Here is a 12,895-nt window from a genome sequence, read left to right as displayed (position 1 = left end):
GGTAATTCTGAGTTTTCAGGAGATAGTTTTGTAAGCAGTGTTTCTTGTTCCATGATGGTAGTATTGATTTTCTCATACCCTCGTCCACTGCTATGGATGGCAATTGTGTTTGTCGATTTTGTTTGAATGCTCCTTCATGAAAATATGGCTCTCTGGTTGTTGTGTGACTCCATTCACCACCAGAAACATGTAAGACATTATTTTTGTTCACATTGCGTTCATTGCGAGTTTCTTTTGTAGTTTGGTACTTAGTTTTGTTAGTGCTTTCATCCTATTTAATACTAATATGAACAACTTCCTTTTGAGAAGGATTGCACTGTCCAAGAGTGCTTGTAGAATTAACTTTCTGCGGTACATTTTAAGGAGTGAGGATGATTTTGGTCCTCTTCTTAGTAGATTCTGAAGCACTCTAATGAAACATTTTTGCTAAAATACTTTATTTTACTATGGGTTCTTCTTACACTATCAGGATTATTAGGAACATTGTTAGCTGTACTGGCAGCTGTTTATTTGACAACATTTCTGTGTTTCGTGACACTTTTTGATGGAGGAGGTACAGTTTCGGTAGTTGAGACTTCCTTTATTATGTTACCCAACTGCATTAGGTGGTTTGTACCAAGATTCTCTACAAACTCTACAACAGGTGGATGCTTACATTGGGCACCTTTATTTTTCTTTGCTCTAATTCTGCGTTCCTTTCTACGGAGTTGCTTTTTGGTAGGCATTTTTTGGTGTCTGTTGAGAAAAAATATATACTTTGGTCTGTTGTCCAATGTATGTGTGCTGTGTGCATGTGTGCATAAATCTGATGGGGAAGCTCTTTGTCATGTTGTGTCAACGTACAGTGAACTCAAACAATCATTTGGTAAGGCTACTTTACTGTTTGTATACTACTACAATGTGCTTCAGATGAGAGTACAAAGTGGCCTACTTGTGACAAGAACCATTATTAATAACCGAAATGCCCAAAACTTGCTACAGCAACTTCTTTTCACAATCTAACCTTCTAAGGATTACCTATGTTATTTCACTACCAAACACACTTGGATTTGTCTGCCATTCTGCCTGTTATTCTTTGTTCAATAAAGGGATATTTGTAGGTAGAATGGTTTACAAATCAATGCTTGCTTTGGTGCCCAAAATAAATGAATAACCCACGCAGCCTCTTTAAGGAGTGGTTACAATATAAAGGTTGTACTGTACTTACTTTTTTGTGCAAGATTACCAGGTTTATTCGGATATGTCATCTGCAGTGTAGATGCTGTTGATTCTCCGGAGAGTAGTCTTCACTGCAAATTAAAAAAACAAAATTCATTACTTTGTGTGTTTGCAGCAGTGATGATACTGCAGACATTACTTGTGCTTCTTTTGTCAGAGGATTGAACTTTCATATTTCAACCCAGTGCACGTACACATTTCACTTCACTCTGTGCAATCTTTCCATAGTACTTGCAATATGATACTTGAAAGTCCTTCAAAATAACTAAATCTTTTAAGGGTATGGAAATGCCTTGTTCTTTACAAAGTGTACTATGCATAGGATAGAGGTTTGTAAGCTATATGGCAAAGTACTAGATGGGGAAACATATTGTACTTGTTAATGAAAAGCATGATGTCAAAAAATCAGGAGACCCTCAGAAGGAAATGTCAGCACTACAATTGGGAGCGCTTACTATTCTCATATGATCACATTGCAAGTAGCATTACTGTAGGCCATACAGAGTACAGAACTCCGACATTTTCACAAACAAAATTGAGGTCTGCCCTAAATAGGCATGCTTGCAACGTATGTACAGGTTATGCGGAAGACAGTAAGCAGTCGTGCGATTTGTGAATGACAAATCAGCAATCTTGCACTTTAAAGGGGGAGCATTGTTATGTATTCCCTATGAACATTTAGCGGCATTATTTTGTTTAATTTAAATCATAAGGCTTCCACATGTTCTCTGATTTAGCGGCATTATTTTGTTTAATTTAAATCATAAGGCTTCCACATGTTCTCTGATTAAAATATACATACCTGTACTCTATACTGATGCATGTGGTCATGCATGGAGCTGTACGTAGAAATTCGCAATCCTTGCACAGTAGCTTGTGAAGTAGGTGCTTTGCAATGGTATTCGACTTCCACTCAGAATCATCAACAGTAATTTTGAAGTGCGCAATGTTGATGACGGAGTTAAAATTAGCGATGTTCTATGTGTTTGGTGGATGATTGTGCAACCGCTTAATTATGTCCAATGAGGGACTGCCTTTGGTACCGCTGTAGAAAGGGTGGAAGGACTGGGTAAGAGTTACGTGCCTCTCGTAGGCAACGCTTGTCCGCTGGTAGGGCATGTCACATACGGGTTTCTACAGCAAATCCTGCATGGAAAGGTGACTGTAGGCATCAGCCAATCAGATGTTCACATTACTCTTTTGTGTGGAAAGACGTTGCGCACACTGAAGATGGCAGAGGTGGAGAGGGTCAGGGTTTTGATGCTTGGAGACATTTTTGTGCAAGGCTTACAACACTATGCCGAGAGTAGGCTTGTGGCACACCATTTCGATGTGCGAGGAGTGGAGGTGCTGTGGAGGGCTGACACTGATGCCAATGCTGCAGCAATTCTGTAAGTTTGCAGAGACATGCGTAGAATGACCACTGCTCATGTGGTCATTTTGCACTATGGTGCTTGCCATTTGGGATACCTGACTTCAGGTACTTTGTTGGCAGATTTGGCACAGTTGGTTGAAGCACTTATGACCATCTTCCCAACAACGAAAGTAATTTTTTCTGCTTTACTCCTGAGAGTACAATGGAACAACAATTCTGTTTTCTGTCCAGATCAAAGCATCGGGAGGTGTATCATCAATCACGGCATGCGTGCATTCATGCTACGAGTTGGTATGTTTTTTTGTAGCCACAATAACATTGTTCCAAGCAATGCGCATTAATTTGAAGGAGATGGTGTTGCGCTATCTTCTTTGGGAAATGCAATGTTTTTTTGGAATGTAAGGCTTGCTTTAGAGAAGGTTCTGTAATATTTGCAAGAGTAAAGCAAGGACAAAAAATACAAAAAAATACATAAAATACCAGATGTCTGTACGGTATCTGGCTAAAAAAAAAAAAAATTGCTCTTTTTAGAGCTTACCTTAAAGGGGAAAAAGGGGAATAGTACTTTAATGTACCGTCATCACGCTCTGATCCTGTACATGTCAGCGAACATGCCGGTAGTTAGCAGCCAGCACATATTACCACCGGCGATTCAAGGGTGGAGCCGCATGTAAATGAGAATGAGCGGAGCTAGGGATTGGTCCATAAAGTTCAGTAGGTGTGTTCTGACCGACGTACTTTAGTAAGACCGTCTTCTGCCTCACAGGAGACCACACAGCCATGGCTTTCCATGCTCGAAAACAGATTATCTGGATTATGGGAGACTCATGGATGCATTGGTTGAAGGTGCATGAAGAAAGCTGCAGTTTATCTACAAATCTCAGATTTCCACATGCGGAAGTGCACTGGCATGGCGTGCGTGGCATGAGATGGCTGGACTTCGTACCTCTTTGTGTTACTTTACTGACAGAGCGTCCTCCAGATATACTGATCATTCATTGTGGAGGAAACAGTTTAGGCCATCTATCTGGAGTTTCTTTGCAATTTGCAATGAAGGAAGGACTCGCGAAGCTCATGGACATGTTTCCAAATTGTCAAATACTTTTTTCCCGTATTGCCCTAAGACAAATATGGCTGCGTTCTTCTGCGTTTGGTCCACAAATGGAAAAAGCGAGACGCAATGTGAATAAGGCTGTGTGTGCATTTTTAAGAGATGTTGGAATGTCTTCTTTCCACAATGAAAACATTTTGTTTCTCAGCACTTTCATTTTCCGCAGAGATGGAGTCCACCTCACATATGCTGGCAATCAGATTTTTCTTCGCAATGTACAAAATGCATTGCAACCTCTTTTGCAATCACACTAACCTATCTGACAATCCGTTTTCCCCAATCCACTATTTTTGACCCACACAACACACCACCGAAAGGCTCTTTTCAGAGCCGTGACTTATTCCCAACGTACACTTTATTGTGTTTGCTCCGCTTGCACCCTCCCTTTTTTCCTCTATGACTGTCCACAAACTTTTTCAGATCTCCGCAGGGGTCAACGGCCATCACTCCATAGTTCTATTGTTATACTGAAAAAGGCGGCTCTGAAAAGAGCTTTTTGTGTAATTTTTGTTGTTTTTACGTTCGTTGCTTAACAGCAAACAGCACACTAGGAGAAGAGGCGAAAGGAGGGTAAGGAAGGGACACCAGCCATGGGGATAAAAAAGGGCAACTGAACAGAGAAAGATTTAGGCTGAGTTTTATTTAGGTAAGGAACAGATTTTCTGGTGTTCGGTGACTGCAGCCTCAAAAGCATTTCGAAAACTCTCCCTCCTGCAGAGTACTGCGTCACAATACATGCACACTACTGTTACCTTTGACAGATAAGCGTCAACAGCATTGCAAATGGCTTGTGAGGCAGCTGGAGGGAGGCTATCCACCACAGAAGTGTCTCTTGTGGTGGGAGGATCGGATACCGAGGATGCTGTGGAGGAACTCAAACGACTACGCTCTTCACATGGCACCATCTTGCGAATGTCCGCAGTGTGGAACGAAGTGAGGTGTCGCTTCATGGTTGTCGTACCAAAACTCTAAGCTCCAAATCTCCCATGACTCAACACCACCTCACACTGGTTACACTTCACCAGGTTCACACATGCTTTTGGTACTTTCCCATAAATGGAAAACAACCGCTACACCCACGACTCCCGCCGAGTGCTACTAGTGCGGAGTTCCTCCACTTCATTCTCTTCCTCCTCTTCTTCCTCGATCTCTACATCCTCACACATATATCTCTCTGCAGGCCCTTGGTGAGGTGGTGGTGGTCGTGGCAGGTTTGGGGGTGGTACAGAGGCTAATGACCGAACAGCAGCATGGAAGCCATACCGATTAGTTTCCTTTTGGTCACTACAGCAGTAAAGGCAACACACCTCAATCTGCTATAGCTAGGAGGACAATGAAGATGCGCTCGGGGTGTGGCCTTTTGTAGGGGTGCAGGGGTGTGCCTTGTGACCGTCTTCATCCCTACAAAACGGTACACAAATTTTACACAGCAGGTCCTGAGGTGGCCTATTGTTTGGGATGTGTGAAATTACATTTTTACATTTTTTATTTTTATTTATTTATTTGCATTTATAAAGCGCACAAAACTGCCCTGGGGCATCGTGGCGCTGTTACAGCAGACTTAGTCTTGAACACAAACATAGGAATATGTTTACAGATGTAAACCGAGTTGCAGAGTACGTTTCACATTGGTAATAAACATTGAGCTTAGGGGTTATGCTATGCTGTGGTTACAATGCAAGCATGAATGTGCATGTGGAGGACTTTTAGCGGAATAGGAGGGTTTTGAGGTTTTTACGGAAGGTGTGGTATGATTTTTCGTTCCTTAGTGAGGTAGGTAAGGAGTTCCAGTTTTTAGGTGCGAGGTGTTGGAAGCTGGTTCCTCCCGCCCTGGATCTTTGAAACGTGGGGACATCAATCATGTTGGTGCGGTGAGCTCTGGTGGGTCTGATGGAGGCTTTCGGTGTGATTCTTTCTGCGAGATAGGGTGGGGCATCCAGGGAGAGGCATCTATGTGTGATGGTCATGGCTTTGAAAAGTATGCGTTCCTTCACGGGTAGCCAGTGAGCATCTTTCCTTGCTTGCGAGATGTGTTCTCTTTTTGGAATGGACAGCGCTGCCCGGAGCGCGTTGTTTTGCGTGATTTGGAGTTTTTTTAGGTTGTGGGCGGAGGTGCCTAGGAACAGGGCATTACAGTAGTCTATTTTTGTACCTATAGTGGCTCTGGCGATGGACAGGCAGTTTTTAGTGGAGAGAAAAGGCTTGACAGCATTTATCACCTTGGTGGTGAGTGCTGAGGAAGAGGCTATGGCGTTGACCTGGCGAGACATAGATAGTGAGGCATCTAGGTGAACACCTAAGGTTTTAACAGTCTTGGAGACTGTGATGGTGGAGTTGTCGATGTTGAAGGATTTGTATTGGGGGGGGAGTTTGTTGAGAATTTCATTGGTCCCTACTATGAGGATTTCGGTTTTGTCCCCGTTTAAGCAGAGGCCGTTGGCCGCCATCCAAGTTTGGATGGCTGTGTAGATTTTGGTTAGTGCTGTCGCATCTTCTTCGTAGGTCCCAGTTAGCGGGAGTAGTACCTGTGTATCGTCTGCGTAGTTGGTGTACGCTATGTTACGACAGTCGAGGTCATTGAAGAGAGGAAGGGTGAATATATTGTAGAGAGTGGGGGCGGTGCAGGAGCCTTGGGGGACGCCGCAGTGGATGGTAGTAGGGGTTGCCGAGGCAGTGTCTGAGAAGACTTTCATGAGTCTGCCTTTTAGGAATGAGGCCACCCATGCAATGGCTTCCGGGGAGAAGTGTGCTTCATTTTTTAGGTGCATGCCTAGGATATCGTGGTTGACAAGGTCAAAGGCGGCAGATAGATCCAGTAGGAGAAGGAGTGCCGGTTTGCCTTTATCCATAGTGTCTGCAAGTTGTATTTTCAGATCAAGTAAGGCTGACTCTGTTCCGTGACCTGGTCGGAAGCCTGACTGTCTTTTGCCTAGAATATGGTTGGTTTCGAGATAATCCTGGATTTGTGTGTAGGCAATTTTATCAAGAATCTTGAGCAGGAAAGGCACAGTGGTGATGGGCCTGTAGTTGGTAGCTACTTCTGGGTCGAGGGTGGTTTTTTTTAGAAGCGGGCGCACCCAGGCTTCTTTTAGACTGTCAGGGACAGTATTGGTATTGAAAGAGGCATTAATGAATGATTTAAGGAAGGGGGCGAGTGTTTCAGTGCAGTCTTTGATCAGACTGGCGGGGCAGGGATCTCCTTTACAATTGGAAGGTTTGATCTTGTTCATTACCTCGATAACTTCGTGTTCTGTGACTTCCCTGAATTTGAACAGGGTGGTGGGGGCTTTGGTGGATGGGGTCCCCGAGCTGGGGGTGGGCATGTGGCTCGTGGTGGTGGGAGATTTGATGTGCAGTGATAGGTTTTTGTGGTGCTCCTTAATTTTTGTTTGTAGGAGTTCAATTTTATTTAACAGGGCAGATTGTATGGAGTTGCACCAGATTTGGTCTTTAACAATGTCTTGTGATTTGGTGGCCGGTGTGGTGAGTTCGTTGAAAATGGCGAAGAGTTCTTTAGATTCGGAGCTTGCATTGGCAATTCTTTCGTTATAGGAGACTGATTTAGCTGTGATTATGGCTTTTTTGTATTGGGCAGTGATTTTTTTGTAGGAGGATAGGGTGGCTGGGGAAGGCGATTTCTGCCAGGAGTTTAGTGCTTTTCTTTTCTGTGAGCGGAGTTCTTTGAGTTCAGTGGAGAACCAGGTATTTGAGTGTTTGATAGTTTTGGCTTTTTTGGTCTGCAGGGGGGCAATGGCGTCAATGGCGGTGCTTATGGTGCTCTTGTAGATATCTGCTAATTTTGATGGATCAGATAACTTGAGGTCTGTGCAGAGGATGTGAAGGTGGGGTGTAATTTTATCTTTAGTGAGATTTTTTACACATCTTGCCAGTGCTGGGGGGATGGGGTTAGGTTTGTTTGTGTTAGATACGGCGGGAATGAAGAAGTGAATGAGGTGGTGATCTGACCAAGGAGTCGGGGTGATGGAGCTAATGTCGATGTGACAGTTGTGGTCGGCTATCCAGTCCAGGATACGGCCTTTGTTGTGTGTGGGTGAGGTTATTTTTTGGTCGAAGCCTAGTTCTTTTAAGGCTAGTGCAAGAGATTTAGCTGGCTTGTCCTTTTTGTCGTTATACCCCAGGTTAAGGTCACCTAGAAGGATGCTTTTGGAGGTGAGTTTTAGGTTTTCTGTTAGGCGGTGTACAAGGTTCTCATGGAACTCTATTAGTGGGCCAGGCGGGCGGTAGACTAGGTTGAAGGTGATGGTGGAGTTAGGGGAGAGGGCAATTTTTATAGCTAGAGAGTCTATGGTGTCACCTAGATTGGAGGTGATTTGTCTGGCCTCGAGGTGATCTTTCAGGATGAATGCTACCCCACCACCTACTGAGGAGAGGCGGTCTTGCCGGATAATGGCGTACCCCTGTGGGATAGTAAGGTTGAGGGCTGGCCCTGCAGCGCTGTGCAGCCATGTCTCGGTGATGGCTAGGATGTCGAGGTCCAAGTTAATTAGGAGTTCGTGAATTTCAGTGGCATGGGCAGGGATGGATCTAGCATTAATGAGGGCACACTGTAGGTTGTGTGTGTGTTGGGCTGAGGTAGGGGTGGTGTTGAGTGGAGCAGCCGGGATGGGGAGCGGCATAGCAGGTTTAGGTAGGGGTGTTTTGACTGTAAGGGCTGGCGTATTTGGTGTGTTAAGAGTGATGGGAGGTGCTTGGTGGGTGAGTCTAGGGTGTCTAGAGCGGAGACCTAGGAGTTGGTTCCTGATGTGGATGGGTCTAGTGTAGGAGGTCATGCTGGGTGGAGGATGACGTGTTGTGGGGATGCTTTCAGTGAAGAAAGATGGTAGGAAGTAAGTAGGAGGAATGTTGGAGAGGAATGCCAGTGGGGCCGCTGGTGAGCTGGTGGATTGGGGATGAGGCATGGCGAGGGTATCGTTAAACATGGCACAAATAGAATCAGAGAGCAGTGTGGGCAACAAAATCACGGCACAATGGAATCATAAATACAGATGGGGCAAGATCTGAGGCACAGCTAGAATCAGAATGCAGTGTGGGCAACAAAATCACGGCACAATGGAATCATAAATACAGATGGGGCAAGATCTGAGGCACAGCTAGAATCAGAATGCAGTGTGGGCAACAAAATCACGGCACAATGGAATCATAAATACAGATGGGGCAAGATCTGAGGCACAGCTAGAATCAGAATGCAGTGTGGGCAACAAAATCACGGCACAATGGAATCATAAATACAGATGGGGCAAGATCTGAGGCACAGCTAGGAATGGGACCATAGGCATAACACAATAGTAAATAGTGGGTAGATTCGAATTTTGCAAGGGGTGGCTGAGTATGCACAGTATGCACGTTTAGAATTAGTGTTATGAGGAGGTTTGCAGGTCGGGCTGGATGGAGGTCGACATAGTAGGGGAATCAGGAAACAGTTTGTACAGTACCTTCGGTGGAGTGGCGCCTTTCTAGACGCCGTTCCGTGTGTGTTCTGAAAGAGCAAGGGTGCGAGAACAACTGGGGATGAAAGTACTGCGGAACGGTGACCACCACCGTGGCGGGCCGGTGTCAGATCTGGGGGATCACCATATGGCGCTCCCTCACGCTCCACGGCGCAAACAGGGAGCAAACAGGGGCCTTAGTATGGGCCTTCGTGTGGCCGCCGGCGCTTCCGCGCATTCTACAATACTTTGCCTTGTGTCTACAAGTGTCTACAAGTTCATTTGTATTGTTGCAGAAGCACACCAACCGCGGAAATTAGTCCCCACGCTCAGCGTAGGTGCGGTCACATGATGACGTCCTCAACACATCTGCCCCAGTAATGAAAGTCCCCTGGACAGCAAATGCAAAGTATCAAACGTGCACATGTGCACAAGTGTCCTACGGACAATGTTCGGGTTCTCAAACTACTTCAAAGTGCAACACAAGTGAGACGGACAGTTAGGAACAGGTGCGCTATTCGCAATGCGTACATTTCTACTACGCATGTGCATGCATGCTATGTTCATTGTACGGACAGTTCCAGTGTCCTTAGGACAACTCCATTTTGTTTGCCTACGAACTTGGTGGCCACCGTGCCTGTTCTACGGACGGCACCATTTTGGCTGCGCCCGATACGGACCGCTATACTGTCCTTCACACACTCCCATTTCCCTCATTTACATCCATTCCGGACATCTGGTGTATTCTACGAACATGTATTATCTTGTTTCCAAGCGGTACGCCAAGGTAGTATATCCTTTGGACACCCCTTTCTGTTTATGTACGCACAATTTCAACAGATGGTGCAGTCACACATCACATCCATCTTACTTGACATTAGACAGCACCCACATTCCATTCCTTGCGGATAGCCGAAAAGGCGCATTGTTCGTGAACATTTTATGTTTTTTTAAAAAAAATTCTACACACAAACTCTTTCTCTACAACTACTGTACAAAAACATTTTAAACACACACACACACATCATTCTCAAGAAATACCGGGGGAAGCGGACACTGAAATAAATATGGTGGAATTAGGATTCAACACGGGCTGGTTATGCGGAGTAGATTTGTGAGGGGAAGAAGGGATGGATATTTTGTCAAAACGTCTATTTTCCTGTTCAAGGTTTGGGGAAGGTTCACTAGGGAATGGAGAAGCAGGGCAGGTGCAGGTGGGGCAATGATAACACAATTTTCCTCTCACACAGTTCTCCACAAACTCCTGTAAACTTTGAAAATTGTTGTTCAATATGTAAATTTTCTGCTCTATTCTTTTTATCTTGTCTTCTTCTGTCTCGTTTGTTGCCCTTTCTTCTTTTCTTTCCTGGTCTGTTCAAACAAAAAAACATACGTTGAATGCCTCTACAATACTGTCACTATTTTGCATATCCAGAGCACGCTGTACCATTATTGTTGCTGTCTTCAGACATTTCCCCATGCTGGAAATACTCCTCCAGCCACTCCAAAGTACTAGCCCTTTCTGAGTCAAAACAACAGAACGAAATTATTATTTCTGCACCACATACCACAAAAAAAGCATCACCCATATAAAAAAAATGACCTGCACTCACTCTTTTGCTGTAATGTCCCTTCGTCCTACTGTGTCCGTCCACTGTCATGCCAGGCTGCCGAGTTTCTATGAAGTGATTACGCTGGAGGCATCCTTTCTTTTTTATGGTACCATCCACTTTATTCTGCATGGTTATTAAATGTGTTGTTTTCTTTTCCCAGCTTCAGGTTTCCATATTTACGTATCACTACTTATAATATCATAATGCCCTTCTTCTACGTTGCACATTTTTTGTGTAAGACAATAGTACATTTTCAGCTATCCCCCGCCTCTTTGGGTAATGTTGATCCTGTCCAACCCCGTCCGCAAACATGCGCTCAGTCTGTCCCTTTCCAATATCAATAGGGAGGGGGTTCTGTATGTTCTATGTTAAATGTATGTCAAGTACATAGATTATACTACATGTCTCTCAAAATCACATGATTACAGTGTATATTCTGCTCAACAACTTCATTGCCACAATTTCATGCTTACGTTCCACCTTCCAAAAACCTAGACAATTCCCTACAAAAAAAACTTTGTTACGAGGAAGTTATGCTTAAGTTGCCCTCCCAAAAACCAGTGAAATTCACTACAAAAAAAACTTTGTTGAGGGGACGTTATGGTTAAGTTGCCCTCCCAAAAACCAGTGCAATTCACTACAAAAAAAATGTTGTTGAGGGGACATTATGGTTAAGTTGCCCTAACAAAAACCTGTACACTTCACTAAAAAAAACTTTCCTCCTCCCCTTTATGCTTCAAATTAAAATTGAAAAACCCCTGAGATTCGCCAGTTATTGTGAAGTAAGCCCCCCACTCTGCCACCACCCCTGTGCACTGCTAACACTAACACCCAGACCATGAAAGATGTCATCTCAAATGTGAATGCTGACATCAATGACAATATCACTTGTTTAGCCCCTTTCTTTTCCTTCCCTGCCATACATATATATGTGCATTCACTACAAAAATTTCTTGACTAATGTAACACTTGGAATTAATAGCTAACACAACAAGACTTACTACACACTACACACTTATGTTAGAACAAACAATACATATGAAGAGCCACAATGGATAGGAATCTGAGACACACACAGGGAAACTCCACTAAGGAGGAGAGAAAGAACATCACTAGTAAATGACAATAAGATTAGAGTTCATAGTCATGTATACAAATGTATTGTGTGTTTGAGGTGCACTTATTTCCACATGTATGTGCACCATGAGCTGAGGCCATATACTAAAGAAAGTACCGTAACAGAATAGGATAAGGTTAACATCTAGAGATAAAACAACTTTTCAATTATACAATTCTTACTGTCATTGAAGAAAAACAACTGGTCTAGACATGTCAGTCAAATAAAAACAAGTGGCCCACATAAGTGATGTCATCAGTGATGTCATCAATGAGATTTGTGATGTCACCGTTGATGTCCTGGAGGTGACGTGAGTTATAGTTGCTTAGTTTACCATAACTGATGAATTTCTGGGGGGTTTCAGTTTTGCTTGTAATCATAATGTCCCTTTAACAGTGTTTTTTCACAGAATTTCAAAGGTTTTAACAGTGCACACCCTAATTTGCTAAAGCTTCCTAATATTATACTCATCCCCAATACAGCAGCATTTCTGTCCGATAAAGGACATTTCCACCGAAAACTGTGCTATTCCCCACCTCGTAGCAACATTCTTAACACTTCTTGCCACTGTTTCTTGTTCACCGACATCCGCGAATGTCTGATGTCATCGCTGACTTTCCAGACAGTGTCACGTGACCCAGTGCCCATGCGCACCGTGATGACATGTCCGCACACGGGTCTGTGCTTTGTGGATATTTCAGAACTGCATTTTCAGCCGATCTAGGAGGTTTCAAGCTGAAAGTTTACCCTTGCACAGCTCCTAGACCTATTCTTTCTCATTTTCCAAGTGCAATCCAGGAGAGAGCATGTGCTTGGAAGAGTATTAGCACACCTGCTATTTAACTTCAAAAATTGCATCAGCCATGTCCATCCCTCCTCCCCATGTAGCCCCACCACCAACACCAGCTGGAGGGCCTGGACAAGGGAAAAGCACAATGGTGCACAGGAGGATACAGAGGACCAGGAGAATGAGACAGATGAAATTCCTACCTCCAGCACCCAGAGAGAATTATG

Source organism: Ambystoma mexicanum, chromosome 3q (genome assembly GCF_040938575.1).
Source record: "Ambystoma mexicanum isolate Mex_15411 chromosome 3q, UKY_AmexF1_1, whole genome shotgun sequence".
NCBI classification, from domain to species: domain Eukaryota; kingdom Metazoa; phylum Chordata; class Amphibia; order Caudata; family Ambystomatidae; genus Ambystoma; species Ambystoma mexicanum.
Note: the sequence above shows the minus strand (reverse complement) of the source record.